Consider the following 16,480-nt stretch of genomic DNA (forward strand, 5'->3'; position numbering starts at 1 on the left):
ACTGCATTCACATATCCAGTACAGACTTTTCAACTTTAAAGGGACATGAAACCCAAAAATGTTCTTTCATGATTCAGATAGAGAATACAATTTTAAACAACTTTCCAATTTACTTCTATTATTTAATTGGCTTCCTTCTCTTGTTATCTTTTGCTGAAAGCTTTATCTAGGAAAGCTCAGTAGCAGCAGAGAACCTAGGTTCTAGCTGTTGATTGGTATCTGCATATACATATATATCGATTGTGATTGGCTCACCCATGAGTTCAATAAGAAACCATTAGTGGATTGCTGCTACTTCAACAAATGATACCAAGAGAATGAAACAAATTAGATAATAGAAGTAAACTAGAAAGTTGTTTAAAATTGTATTCTCTATCTGAATGTAGGTTTCATGTCCCTTTAAATATTATTTCTTTGTGTGAACTAATTTGCATATTTAGTGGTCATCAGAAGCAATGTCACAAGGGACATTGAACTCAAACATTTCTAACATACACATAAAATAGCACTATTTATACACGTTAAAGATTACATTTAAATGACTATGAAGATTATAAAATTTAAATTGTATGTATGTTTATGCACAACCCATCCCTAGGGACAGGCTTCTCACTGGCTGATAAGAGTAACTTCCACATCTTTATTGATGGACAGTAACGTGTCCAAGTATATAAAAAAAAAAGTACATTTTAATATACCATGTGTCAAAAAAGTTTAATATTCCTAAAATTTAAGAAAAAGAAAATTTATGCTTACCTGATAAATGTATTTCTTTTTTGACACAATGAGTCCACGGATCATCTTAATTACTAATGGGATATTCACCTCCTGGTCAGCAGGATGAGGCAAAGAGCACCACAGCAGAGCTGTTAAATAGCTCCTCCCTTCCCTCCCACTCCAGTCATTCAACCAAAGATAGGAAGAGAAAGAAAAAGCCGAGGTGCAGAGGTGTCTGAATATTCCGAAAACCCATAACCTGTCTATAAGAACAGGGCGGGCTGTGGACTCATCGTGTCAAAAAAGAAATAAAGTTATCAGGTAAAAGAAAAAGCCAAGGTGCAGAGGTGTCTGAAGATTCCGAAAACCCATAACCTGTCTATAAGAACAGGGCGGGCCGTGGACTCATTGTGTCAAAAAAGAAATACATTTATCAGGTTTTTTTTTTTTTAAGACACGATGAGTCCACGGATCATCTTAATTACTAATGGGATTCAATACACAAGCTAGAGTACACAGATGATAAGGGAGGGACAAGACAGGGAACCTAAACGGAAGGCACCACTACTTGAAGAACCTATCTGTGGAATGAGCTGTAACCCTTTCAGGAGGCTGCTGTCCAGCAGTCTCATATGCTAAACGTATGATGATTGTCAGCTAAAAAGAAAGGGAAGTAGCCATAGCTTTCTGTCCCTTACGTTTTCCTGAGAAAACCACAAAACAAAGAAGAAGACTGACGTAAGTCATTAGTCGCCTGCAGGTAAAACTGTAAAGCATGGACCACGTCCAAATTGTGCAAAAGTCTTTCCTTCTTAGAAGAAGGATTAGGACACAAGGAAGGCACAACAATCTCCTGATAAATGTTCCGATCAGAAACAACCTTAGGAAGAAATTCTAATTTGGTACGCAAAACTACCTTATCTGCATGGAAAATAAAACCTTCCAAGATAATATCTTAATATCTAAGGAAAGCATAGGCTCAAACAGAGCTCCTTGAAAAACATTGAAAACTAAATTAAGACTCCATGGAGGAGTAACTGGTTTAAACACAGGCCTGATCCTCACCAAGGCCTGACAAAAAGATTGTACATCTGGGACATCAGCCAGACGTTTGAGTAACAAAGCAGAAAATGCAGAGATCTGACCTTTTAGGGAACTCGTCGATAAACCTTTCTCCAAACCTTCTTGGAGAAAAGATAAAAACCTAGGAATCCTAACTCCACTCCATGAGTAGCCCTTGGATTCACAGCAGTAAAGATATTTACGCCAAATCTTATGGTAAATTCTTCTAGACACAGGTTTACGAGCCTGAATCATGGTCTCTATGATCGAAGCAGAAAACCCCCGCTTGGATAAGATTAAGTGTTCAAGCTCCAAACAGTCAGCTTCAGAGAAACTAGATTGTAAGAAGGAAGGGCCCCTGAATCCGAAGGTCCTTCCACAACGGAAGTCTCCAAGGTGGTAGATATCTCATCTCCACCAGATCTGCATACCATAATCCTGCGAGGCCAGGTCAGTGCTATGAGGATCACCGCCTTTCCTGGTTGATTTGAGCAATTACTTGAGGAAGAAGAGCAAACGGAGGAAACAGGTATGCTAGATTGAAGGTCCAAGGGGCCACCAGAGCTTCTATCAGTTCCGCCTGGGGGTCCCTGGATTTTGACCCGTATCTCGAGAGTTTGGTATTCTGTCGCGATGCCATGATATCTACACTTGAGAGTCAGGCTGGAAAACATTTCCGGATAGAGTTCCCACTCCCCCGGATGAAAAGACTGCCTGCTCAGGAAATCCGCCTCCCAGTTGTCCACCCCTGGGATGTGGATCGCCAACAGACAGCAAGAATGGACCTCCGCCCATTGAATTATTTTGGATACCTCTGTCATCGCCAAGGAACTCCTCGTTCCCCCACCCCCGATGATTGATGTAGGCCACTGAAGTTATGTTGTCCGACTGATAAACTGTGCTGAGGCTAACTGAGGCCAGGCCAGAAGAGCATTGTAGATTGCTCTTAGTTCCAGAATGTTTATGGGTAAAGCAGACTCTGATGGAGTCCAAATTCTCTGAGCCTTTAAAGAGCCCCCGAATGCTCCCCACCCTAGAAGGTTGGCATCTGTTGTCACAATCACCCAAGAAGGACTGCGAAAGCATGTTCCCTGGGAAAGATGATCCAAGACAACCACCATTGTAGAGAGCCAAGGGACTCCAGAAGAAGTCGAGGGGACAAGTCTGAAAAATCACCGTTCCATAGTCTCAGCATGTTAAACAGCAGAGCTCTGAAATGGAAGCGACCAAACGGGATGATGTTCCTTGCTGCCACCATCAGCCTGAATAAATCCATGTCCTGAGCCACTCATGGTCGAAGGAGTGGACTGAAGGGTTAGACAAGAATCTATAATCTTTAATTTCCTGACTTCTGTCAGAAAAATCCTCATAGACAGAGAGTCTATTATGGTTCTTAAGAAAGTTACCCCTGTGTTTGGAATTAAGAAACTCTTTTCTAAATTCACCTTCCAGCCGCGGAATCTTAGGAAGGACAACACAAAGTCCGTGTGGGATCTGCTAACTGAAAGGACGGCACCTGAACTAGAAAGTCGTTAAGATAAGGCGCCCCTGCAATGCCCTTTGAATGAAGCACTGCCAACAGGGATCCCAGAACCTTTGTGAAGATCCTGGGAGCTGTGGCAAGCCACAAACTGGAAGTGGTTATCCAGAAAAACAGACCTTAAGAACTTGTGATGATCCCTGTGAATGGGAACATGGAGATACGTGTCCTTTAAATCCCTGATATAAATTGATCCTCCTAGATCAAAGGAAGAATGGAACGAATTGTTTCCATCTTGATAGATGGTATCCAGAGAAACCCCTTTTTTTTTATTATTATTTTCTTTAACTCTTCTTGGAAACCACGAACAGATAAGAAACAAAACTTTATTGAGAAGGAGAACCTGCCCCCTTACGGTTCAGATATACTCCCTTCATGTTGTGACAGCAGCAAGCTTCTTAAACTGATTTCCCCTATTCTAAGCCAATAGGGACTCCGTGCTTGGAAGGAGGAATAAAAGAAATTCCCTTTCCACTAAATTACATTAAAGAGGCCTACTCACTTAAAGGCCCTTTCCCTATTCCGAAAGATATGTCTGTCCATAGAAATAGGCAATGCAACAAGCCAGTACGACACCGCATTGGAAACAGAAGTCACACAAACCACAGGTTGACAATGTAGACCCTCTAACTATTAATCATAGGGTCCATCATCTGCCTAGAGTCCCAAAGGAACTACTATACTTTGCGTTAAAAAACAGACCAATGAGGGGATTCTATTTTCCCCTGGATATCCTCCTTCTAAGTGAAGGGGAAGAAAAAAAGGGGGGGAAAAATCCTAATAAAGATAAGGAATTTACCTCATTCGAGACAGAGAATTCCTTGTCCGGAATTACCTAAAAAAACTTCCCCCTTAGCTGCAGGGAAGAAACATTTGAAATAAACATCACTGAATCATTCACACTATTCTGAGTGTAGAAGACCTCCTGCTCAATTTTTTACCAACAGCGTGGGTAAAAGGAATAGGCAATGTATTAAAAGTAGGGCAACTCCATCTGGGCTATACATTTTATGTAATGCTTTAGGAGAAATTTGTTGTATATTTGACCATTGTCACTATGCTCCTAAGCAGTATGTGCCTAGCAGAAGAAAGATTGGAACAAGTCTATCCTCATTAACTAAAGATTTCTCAATAAATGAGAAATAGAAGCCGATTGATAGAAACGCATTGGAATCAAAGTCTAAGACAAGAGACCTCTAGCAAGGCCTCTTGGATCACCTTGAATCGTAAAGGATGGATTCTTTAACAAAATTAACACATAAAAAATGTTACTGGCTTTTAAATTTTAAAAAGTAACTTTTTATTTCTGTAAGCAGGGGTAAGTTAAATTAGTATGCAAACATTGCAGAATTTATCAGAAACGATAATCCTTTGTTCACATATATCGCCATGACATTAACGAAGTGATGTCTTGTGCAGCAATTCCCGAAGGGCTTATTGTGAGGAACCGCAGAGCACTGCGTGAGTGATAGAACATGCAATGTACACCTCCTTAATCAATCTGCCTCTCTTATGGCAGAAGAATTAAATAAGAAACTATATCTTGCGCATCAACTACTGATGGAATTTGCAGGGAACCGCAGGGCACCGCATGTGTGTTATCAAATGTAATGTACCCTTACTTAATCAATCTGACCCGCATATGGCAGAATAATTGATAAGACTTAACCTGTTGATAGTAAAATTCAACATACAGCAAGCATTTACTGTAACGATTGAATAAGCATGAGAAGAATTTTGTTATTGCTTAACACTCTCTACATTTCAGGTTGACTCAGCTGAGGCATCAGAGAACCTCTCCACACCAGTCCTGTCCTTGCTATAGCGCTGTCTTAAGCGCAAAAACTGTGACAAGTATTGCCCCGTTTCTTCCGATAACCGAAGTAAAAGGGAGGAAGCACCATCTGCAAGGCGCACATTGTAACTTAAATTACTCCACTCCTTGCGGCCCTGTTTCTTCCGATAACTGGAAGTGAAAGGGAGGAAGCGCCATCTGCAAGGTGCACATTGTAACTTAAATTACTCCACTCCTTGCGGCCCCGTTTCTTCCGATAACTGGAAGTGAAAGGGAGGAAGCGCCATCTGCAAGGCGCACATTGTAACTTAAATTACTCCACTCCTTGCGGCCCTGTTTCTTCCAATAACCGGAAGTGAAAGGGAGGAAGCGGCTTCTGCAAGGCGCACATTGTAACTTAAATTACTCCACTCCTTGCGATTTTTACAAGTAAAAGGAGGAAGGAGTGAAAATCTTGGCGCCCTTTATAAGCTCCGCCCCTCGTGGGCGTTAAACAAGCCATTTCCCAGTCGCCATAGTCTCAGTAAAGGCGACAAAATTTGCAATGTAAAACAAAAGCTGTTCGGTCTGTTATCTCTAAGAATAACAATCGGGAGCAAGAAAACAGACTGAACAGCTTCTTTAGTTCCCACAGCTGTTCAGTCCGATAGTGTAACAAGCCAGAAAAAAACCCTAGAGCACATATTCTGACACACTCCATTAAAACTCACGGTCAGCTCTATTAAAAAAAATGAGATTGGCAGTGAGACACATGACACCCAGTGCATGCGTTCTAGCTGCCATAACGTCTCCTGATAGACTAGGAGAAACTAAGCCCAAATTTAATGAGGTCTAAATTAATAGAGTGCCCAAACTTTTTCTGAGATTCTTCTATCCCCAGAAATAAAGTCAGCACTTACCTCATCTTCTGCCTGGCAGCAAGGCAGTTCCCAGGTTTAGGAGGTCCTCTCCCTCCCATGGTCCTGTAAATAAACGAAAATCCTGAATAAAACCCCTCAGGTTTTCTTGGTAAGGGCAGCAGTAACATGGGAGGCAAAGTGAGAATTATGTCCCACAAGTTCCCATTGCTTTAAAGCCACCAATGCTCTACTGAAGAGACTGACATTGACTACGGCTACACCCTAGAACAAAGCACCACACTCTGGCACTACTTTAAAAATAATAAACACTTGATTGAAGAATCTAATCTAACACCTCACTTTACCTCTTCCTATCACTAACGTAGGCAAAGAGAATGACTGGAGTGGGAGGGAAGGGAGGAGCTATTTAACAGCTCTGCTGTGGTGCTCTTTGCCTCCTCCTGCTGACCAGGAGGTGAATATCCCATAAGTAATTAAGATGATCCGTGAACTCATCGTGTCTTAAAAAAGAAAACCATTCATTAAAGTGATGATTATAAGAATTATAGCATTATTAATAAATAGGATCAGTAAATAGAGTAGATTTGCATAATCAACAAATGCGTGAAAAAGACAATGCAATAGCACTTAGGGGCCGATTTATTAAGCAGTCAACCTGCTTATTAGGCTCGCCGGAATCAGGAATTAAGAAGTCATAAAACCGCTGCTCTCGTCTCTGAGGTGGCAGACAGCAATCATCCCAATTGGATACGATCGGAATGATTGACTCCCCCTGCTAGTGGCCGATTGCCCGCGAATGTGCAGGGAGCGGTATTGCACAAGCATTTCACGAGAAATGCTTGTGCAATGATACATGCCGACAATGTATGTTGTCAGCATTTATCAATGTGGGGCAGACATGATCCGCTACAACGGATCATGCCTGCCCGCACAATGATAAATCGGCCCCTATGTCTGAACTTCAAATGAATAGCAGATTTTTTTCTGACAAATTTCAAAGTTATATATTTTTCCACTCCTGTATCATGTGACAGCCACCAGCCAATCACAAATGCATATACGTATATTATGTGAATTGTTGCACATGCTCAGTAGGAGCTCGTGACTCAGAAAGAAAATATAAAAATACTGAGCACATTTTAGTAATGGAAGTGAATTGGAAAGTTGTTTAAAATTGTGTGTTCCATCATAATCATAAAAGTTTAATTTTGACTTGAGTGCCCCTTTAACTATTATTATCAATTGTAGCTTTTTTAAAGTTAGTATTTAATTTAATATGTTAAAAAACAACTATTTTCTAAAAGGCATAATAGTCCAATTGGAGAAGGCAAGAAGGAAGAGGGGTGGTATGATAGCATTGGGTATAACATATTAGTGACACATTGGGCTTTTTATCTTGTGAAATAAATTGCTATAAAATCAGGATCCATTTGAGTGGGGTCTCCTACTTTTTGTTATTATGCCATACTACAGTATTTAGTATGTGCTGCTCAAGATTTTTCTTTAACACAATCATTATATTTTTATTTTAATAAGCCTTATTGTAATTTTGGAGAATATGGTTTTGTAGCAATACTGCACAATGTACACTTTTTGTTTCTAGGTATTCTCGCGTATTTATTTTTGAGGAAATTCAGCACTATAGATATACGTATTTTAGACCCATACTCAGGTCAAGTCATTTCTATAAGGACACATTTTTTATATATACGCATATATAATTATTGAATATGGGCTAGATTACGAGTGAAGCACAAATATTTGCATCTGAGGGAAAAGAGGTATAAGTTGAAAGTAAACATGACCGTGTGAGCGCAATCCTGATTTACGCAAGAATCATTACTGCGACTTCAGAGATTTGATTAACTGTTTCGCAAAACACATCGAAAATACCTTACAAAGTGAACTTATACTCATAATAACACTGTCTAATAAAAATGATTATATTGCACACAAAAGTTTTAAAGGCTCTATCAGTTTTTAGAAAAAAAAAAGGCAGGGAAAGGGCTTTAACATTGAGACACAACCATGTATATGTATTTAAAAATATACATATATATATATATATATATATATATATATATATATATATATATGTGTGTGTGTGTGTGTCTATATATGTGTACATATGTATTTATATGTGTATATAGGTATTTACGGAGATATATACACATATAAACACATAAATACATATGTACACACACACACACATATATATATATATATATATATATATATATATATATATATATCAGTCCAGAGAGCTCCGCACGCACTTTTCATGTACAATCCGCCTGTGGTGCATTCAAAGCATAGTACATATGAACGAAAGAAAAGAAGCACTCGCTGGGACTTTACTATCAGATATATGTAGAAATATGCCTTCAATTGAAGGCATACAAAGCAACCATGTAAAAAAAAGCTATACAGAGAAATCATTTCCATATACACATCCAATAAAAGCTAGGCTAAGTAAACATATTACAGAAGATTAGAGGAACACCATTCTTGCCTGTAGGACTATACGCCTTCTAGATATTCTATGAGGGCACTTTTGAACCCCTAGTTGTTATAGAGACAGCACCAATCTAAAGAAGGAAACCATGAATAAATGGAGGACCACTCTCGGTTCTCAAATGGCGAATCTCGATTTGTATAGGATATATAACAAACTCTTGAAGCCTCTTCTGAAACAAGTTAGCCTATCTAGTAGCGAAAAAATTATGAAGGCTTGAGATGATCTATTATTATTATTATTATTGGTTATTTGTAGAGTGCCAACAGATTTCGTAGCGCTATAAACAATATATCTATAACATAAGTAACACTATTAAAGTAGTAACATATTAATTGGTTGAACTTAAGTTAGAATTATATGTACTATTTGGGATTGTAGGATTTTAGTGGGATATATTTTCCTATGTTTACTGGGTACACTCGGTGGGAAGAATGGAGCTAGTAATAAAATCAAAACAGACGAACGTAGGAAGCCACTCTTGGACCTCAAAAATTTAAACATGAATATATAAAATAAACCTAAAACAGAGGGTGCCTCATGTGTGGATCAGCATATTCAGATAGGGACAAGTAAATATTCAAGCCAAATCGGTACTCACATTTGGTATAAGTACACTTATGTACTGGCTCCACCAAGGTGTACACTAGCAGTTCAACCCATTACAGAAGTATGCTACTCCAGGTGCTCAGGTGCAATGTGCTCATAGGTCGATCATTCAAACAGGTGCTTCCACAAGGCTTGTAGTTATAAAAGCTGATTTATTAAAAACACTTTAAAAACAAACAAGCAGTGGATATAGAGGGCATGTACAATATACCCCCTATCTATGCAACACGTTTCTTGGCTTTGTTACCAGCCGTTTCCTCAGGCATAAAGCACCTTACTACAAACACATTATTTAAAGGAAAGTGTAGCCAATTAGCAAGTTAAAAGCGCCCACTACGGCGTGTGTACACACCAGAGTCCCTAATTAATCAGTAACTACTTAAAAAAACAACAGTGTAAATATAACAGTAGACATATCTAGAAGAAAAAGGGTTACAAATTATATGCAACATTTATAGCTTGCTAGTTAATGATAGGACATCGTCCCTTTAAGAGATTCTGGAGACATAGTTACATATAATGTTGCGATTACAAAATAAAACATTAAACCAATAAAAAAATCTTGTATCCTATTTGGTATTTACATTTCAAAAAGTATTTTTTGTTGTTAATGAAAAGGAAGTTAGCTATATTATGTTGTATATTTCATTTTTATCTCTATATCTATTAGTGCGACAAGTTAGGGGCAAAACTTTGCACCAAATATGTAGAAATAATATTGTCCCCTTGATTTGTAATGAGAGACAAAGTTGTAGCATAATCCATATGTAGCAATGTATTTTTCATTTTTATCCCTATATCTACTAGTGCACCAAATGTGGAGCAATAATATTGTTTGATTTTTGAAGGGTATACATATTTAATCGTTTGTAATTGACTTTTATTAGTTGATATGCTTCACTCTCTCGCAGCATCGAACATAAGATTTCAGTGTTTTCCGATTCCCATTTACTTCTATAGCATCCGCGACCTCAAGGGTGGCGGATTGAAAACTAGGTATGCTGCATCAGATAAAATGCGAGCGTAACTATTCATTTTTTGATAACTTCTTGACAGCTTCAAATTGTGTGAAATAGAAGGGTGAATACACAGAATTACGCTTAAATTCAACAGGTTTTCTATTCGCATCGATCTGCGTCAAATTGAGACCGGTGAATCGTATGTTAGTCACAAAATTGTAATTATTCCGATCTTGATGCTTTGATAACTACGGCGCATCAATCTCGCGACAACTACGACGTGGAATTCAAGTGTATTTTCAGATGACGCTTTGATAAATAGGCCTCAATGTGATAAAGATCGGATTATGGTTTCAAAACACAAAATCAGCCAGTTCATATACATAAATAAAACTTAAAAAGCTAATTCTCATAGATTTTATACTCTGCAGTTGGTAAAATAAAATATTTGGAAACACATTAAGGGGAAAACAATTTTACAGTATACTGTTCCTTTAAGAAACTACAAATTCTTAAGGGGAACCCCAGATAAGATATAAATGAAGAGTGCAAGGACTGCATCTTAAATATAACAGTAATATGTGGCTGTTTAAGTGACTACTAATTTCCACTGGGAAACATGGATAGGATATAAAATAAAGTGTGCAGGGGGGCGTATCCAAACAGAGACTGTGGACAGTCGCATCTTCTTAGTGCTCCTGCTGAATATCCAACAATCCGCCAGTGTAGGATAAATACTACAGTGAATTTGAATATAAAATGACCAGTGTTACTGGAATACCGGACAGAATGATTAAATCTAAGACATTCATTGTAGTTCTGAAGCCGGAACACGGGATCGGACAAATAAAGCCTGGAGCAGCGGCTCACGACAGGCAGCGCTACACCCCTCGGTATACCGAAGTACATTATCAGAGCTGGGGACAACGACATACTACCTTTCCACACTCTCACAGCATTGTAGAGCATACAGGCTATTATTAAAGTAAAAAACCTTTGGTCACCAAGTAATTCATTACTGCGCAACAAACATCGTTTTATGGCTCTCATACAGAGAGCTCCATGGGATTTCCTGACTAATCTGCAAGTGATATACCTCAAACCAGAGAATACATCGGGAGATTTTGAGGCAACATCGTTGGAGGTTGGGGCCGTGGCAAAGAGCGCTCCCACGGCACCTCCTCAGCAGAATAGGGTCAAGAGCAAACCTTATACAGCGACATCTCTACAAATGCCACTTCATACGGCACTATCCCAGCTAAACAACGGACCACCAATGCTTGACATGCAACAAAATACCACCAACTCCATTTCGACCCTCAACGCTGATTCATCACCAAACCATGTACACGTGGACATAGCAAGCAACACAGCGGCAAAAAAAAAAGGTTTGCTGTTAGACAGGTCCAAACTGACAGAAATTCTCCTTCGGGAGAATAGAGGAGACTCCCAGACCATCCTGTCTATGGGTAATATACCATTTGAAATGGGTGAGATTATACAACCGCAGCTGGACATAACTCTCCATTTAGATAATTGGAGCTTTTATAATCAGTTAATAAAACTAGCTTAGCGATAATGCACTGTCTAGCATTGTTGGTTGCAAATGTTATAACCCTGTTGGTTGTTAATGTATTTATGTTTCTTTCATTCCCTTTCACAAAGAGCCTGTGTGCTTATATTGTGTAAACATATTTTTATATATCAGTACCCTTCAATGTTCTGCACTACTTGGCTTTATACACTCCCATTGAAATACACAGAAAGGTACAAATGTATTATAGAGCCGCACTCATATTAATAACAAATAGAAGGCACTGTAATATTACTAATGTCCTTATATATCTCTGAAAGCTTCTTGTGGGGGATAGTGGGGGACCCCTAAAGAAACTTAATTTCACAAAAAAAGAGGGACTTATACTACAGAATGAAGCCTTAGCTCCCGATGGAAAGGAGATAGTATTGCTGGTTCCCCTTTTGCGGCCAACGGCCAGGGCTGTGGCTGGGATCCCAGTTATTAATCATACGAATGTGTATAAGTATAGCCAAATAAGATATTTAACCTACAGTGTATGAACAGGGAAATACTTCTTGGTATTTATTTTTTACATAACCTTTCTACATGATCATTACCAACATTTGTCTATTATTGTGAGTTGTGTTAAAAGGACATGAAACACAATTTTTTTCTTTCATGATTTAGAAAGAGCATGCAATTTTAAACAACTTTCTAATTTACTTCTATTATGTAATTTGTTTTATTCTCTTGATATTCTTTGCTGGAAAACATATCTAGATAGGTTCAGTAGCTGCTGATTGGTTCTGTACATAGAACCCTTGTGTGATTGGCTCACCCATGTGCATTGCTATTTCTTCAACAAAGGATATCTAACAAATTAAGCAAATTAGATAATATAAGTAAATTGGAATGTTGTTTAAATTTGTATTCTCTATCTGAATCATGAAAGAAAACATTTGGGTTTAGTGTCCCTTTAAGTTACAGCAACCCGTTCTGGATTGTGCATCTAAATAACCTAAAGATATGTAATGTTTTATATTATCTTTCTCAATTTAAATGCTATTTGTTTATTTTTCTTATTTTCATTTATGCTCTGTGTTCAATATAAACCCCTGGACTTTAATTAAGATAGCATAAATGGTCCAAGAGCGGCCAATATCAATGTTTTTAGGGGCTGAAAAATGAGGACTATCATTACTCCTGTACAACAAATGAATGCTGTATTGTTATCATTATACAAACTGTACACACCTACTTTTCCTCAATAAAAAGTTAATAAAAAAAAATTAATTTTTTTTTGTTACCTACTTTCCGCCTGCCTGCTACGTATATCATGTGGTTGACACGTGATTGATACCTAGTGGGTCACAGATCATCTTAACCAATTGGTGTAGCTCAGCGGGAACTGAAACTATTCCCTTTGGCGGCACATTGGCTCCTGACTGCACGTGTAGTCTCCTCAATCGGCTTGTGACTGCACGTGTAGTCAGTGAGTGGGACAGCAGTGTGAATGCAGCATGGGCAGTAGTCAGTCGGACTCGCAGAGCTCTCAAATGCTGAGCTGAAGTCAGTGGTTTTTTGCAGCTAGCTCCCAGTAGTGCATTGCTGCTCCTGATCTTGATATATTGATAGGAAGTGGAAGCTTAAAAATGCTTGATGATGAAATGGGAGTGTCTTTATCTAATATTCCACTAAATATTCAGAAACTGTGTTCATCCCATCAACCTCATACATCCCATTAAAATAGTAAGTAGTTATTGATGATATTAAACTTTTTTTTTTATTCTTGCACATACTTACTGTTACTTAATTTATGTATGTGTCCGTATCTCTTAAAACAAGATAGTTTAACCTCCTGTTTGCTAGTACAACTGAATTACTGTGTCGCAAAATGATGGAGGTCTAAAAATTGTGTCACCAACATGAAAGGTTTGGAAAGCTCTGGTCTATACTGTTTGCTACAAAGCACAAGAGGAACACATTTGGATACAAATGTTGCCTGTCTTGTCTGTATAATACGTTTCAGAGAACAGGAGGATTTGTGCATGACAAAATGTGCTACAGCAGTATGGCATGTCTGTTTTTAAGTAATTTTTTTACAAAAAGAGTACTGAATTCCCTTACTTTTTCAGGAAAAGGAATTATTATCCTGATCTTCTTCTTTGTCTAGAAGGTAACAACTCAAAATTAAAGGTTTATGATTCAGATAGAGCATGCAATTTTACACAACTTTCCAATTTACTTCAAATATCAATATTTGCTTTGTTCTTGTGGTATTCTTTGTTGAAAGTTAAACCTAGGTTGGCTCATAAATTGATTTATATGCCGTTGTAGGCCTCCTCTTATCTAAGTACAGTTATACAGTGCTAGTTCATGTGTGCCATATAGATATCATTGTGATCACTCCTGTGGAGTTATTTATGAGTCAGCACTGATTGGTTAAACTGCAAGTCCGTCAAAAGAACTGAGATAAGGGGGCAGCCCGCACTGGTTTGGATACAAGGTAATCATAGTATATTAATAACAGTGTTGATTATGCAAAACTGGGGAAGAAAGGGATTATCTATCTTTTTAAACAATAAACATTTTCAAGTAGACTATCCCTTTAAGTGAGTTAAGTAGCTGTGAAAGAAATTGTTCCTTATGATGTTCCTTATGATGAATTCCACAAAGTACCTTGCAAAACTAAAAGGTCTGGCAGGCTTTAACAAATCTAGCTCAAGGGGACTTCCGGTTGTAGGAGGAGCCGGTCGAAACGCGTGCTACTGGCGTCCTGAGCGATACACCCGCATACCGGCATCCTCAAGCTTTTCCACGGCCGATGCAGTGTTTTACATTCTGGCCAAGAGATCGTGTCCAGACCGGAGGGGAACCCCTCCCGACGCTGAGATCACCTTCTGGATAGCAGGAAGTCCAAAGCCACTAAGACTCGCTGGCTAGAGTCACGGACGGTATAGGCTGCTGCTTCAAGTCACGGTTGCAACACGGCATTGCTCCCAGGACCCGGGTGTCTGGAGAAAGTCGGGACGGCTCACGCTGCTCTCGACGGCCTCTAGGCCCAGGATAGGAGACCAGTCTTAATAAGACCAACAAGCCGACAAGTCTAGTCCACCTAGACAGAGGAGATATTTATCTGAGCACATCAGTGGCCATACTAAGCAAGAACCTGCAAGAACCTGTCCCGCCTCCCAGAACCCCAGGCTAAGTAAAGCATACAAGGTGAGACAGAGCACTGCCGCTCTCTTCCCATATCTTCTGATTTGGTATTTTGTCTTGCCCTGGGATAGGAGGTGGGGAGAAGATTAACCCGGTACATTCACTATATACTTTGTGTATATGTATACTCTACTTTCTCATCACTGTCTAAGCTTGAATAAATTTTGTTGAGCAGCAGAATAAAGACATAACAAGGGACTGAAAAGAAGAAAAAGACAATCTATGCTCTCTCCCCCTGTTGATTGTAGACGTGCCTCATTTGTTATACTCTATGGCCTGTCTCTTGGAACACAGGAATACACTCTAAAGGGGGATAGGGGGATAGGGCTTATAGACTGCCCCTGTCAAGTTACACATACTGAAAAGCGATTAGTTTGAGTAAGGTGCTACTATTCTTTGTTAAAGGACTGTCCATCCTCTAGACATCTAGTGGGATGTATGGAAGCACATATAACTTTTATGTAACAGACTGGTGATACATTGTTTTGCTCTATCTGTCGTCTCTGCCCTAAAAGCACAGTGATATCAGGTGCTTGGTTCCACAGGGTGAAGTCCTCAGGAAATGTAAAGAGTAGCTGAGATGTCTCAGTCTTCACCTGATTTTACTGCTAAAAACTCATAAGTTTTTTTTTTTTCTCTGCCCCCATTGTGTGAATATCTATAAATTAAGAGGTTTCCTATTCAGGGAATAATAACCAGCCTTGTTAAATTAGTATAGAGCTGAACCAACTGGAAAAACAGGCTAAGATATTATAAAATATGGATAATCACCTTTGGGAAATGAGAAGTTACTGAGGTGTTGTTAAAGTTCTGTGAATATTCTGATTTAATCTATTGTATTAAGATTAAACAAGATATAGATATTCAACGGTAAAGAATTTGGTAAAACAACTTTAATATAGTATAAAAATAGCTTAAAGGTATAACAATAACCCACTGTACCAGAACTATAGGTAAAATTTATATCTGTAAAGCATTTGATACAAGTTTGTTATTGGTTCATATATCTGTTTATACAATTGTCTGCTGCTATAGTTAAATATATATATATATATACCAGGGTTTTTTTTGGTAAAGACTACACTCTCATTTGAGTATCCTGTCCCTCAAATATATTTATAGTCAGGCCTGAGTTCAACTCTACTATGATATAAAACTGTTCACAGTTATAAGGCAGTTTAATTATAACCTGAAGATCTGAGGACAGTGTACTAGAGCTGCTACCGCAGTATAAACTGACTGAAATACAACTAACTCGAAAATAAATTATAGAAATCCCTTATATATCTTGCAAGCTTATAGGAGCGACCAGTTCTCTACGTTCTTTTTTCTACCTGTAGGTATTTACCACTCAGCTTCGCGCTGTAATTAATTTTTTTAGACACTTAATAGATTATCTAATCCACTATCCTTGCCACATCTACTCCTTTCAGTAGATTAATACGATACGCACAGCTAACACTAAAGGCTGTGACACACTGCAAGCGATGCGGCGCAAGGCGATGCAGCTGCTTCGCACCGCGTCGCATCGCTTCTGAAGTTCAATTATTTCATCTCTGAGTGCTTAGCTACGCGACCTGATGCAGCAGAGTGCTCAGAGATGAAAAGGCAGGACACACTGAGCGCGCACAGCTGCAACTACACGCTGCGCACCGCTCCGCTTGCAGTGTGTCACAGCCTTTAGATTG

General features: G+C 38.8%; 1 protein-coding gene across 2 annotated transcripts in view; it reads right to left on the reverse strand.

Moving 5' to 3' along the window:
- Window positions 1-16,480, reverse strand: part of LOC128647790 (receptor-interacting serine/threonine-protein kinase 2) — a 248,823-nt gene that overhangs the window by 4,175 nt on the left and 228,168 nt on the right. The window lies entirely within an intron of this gene.

Source organism: Bombina bombina, chromosome 1 (genome assembly GCF_027579735.1).
Source record: "Bombina bombina isolate aBomBom1 chromosome 1, aBomBom1.pri, whole genome shotgun sequence".
Lineage (NCBI taxonomy): Eukaryota > Metazoa > Chordata > Amphibia > Anura > Bombinatoridae > Bombina > Bombina bombina.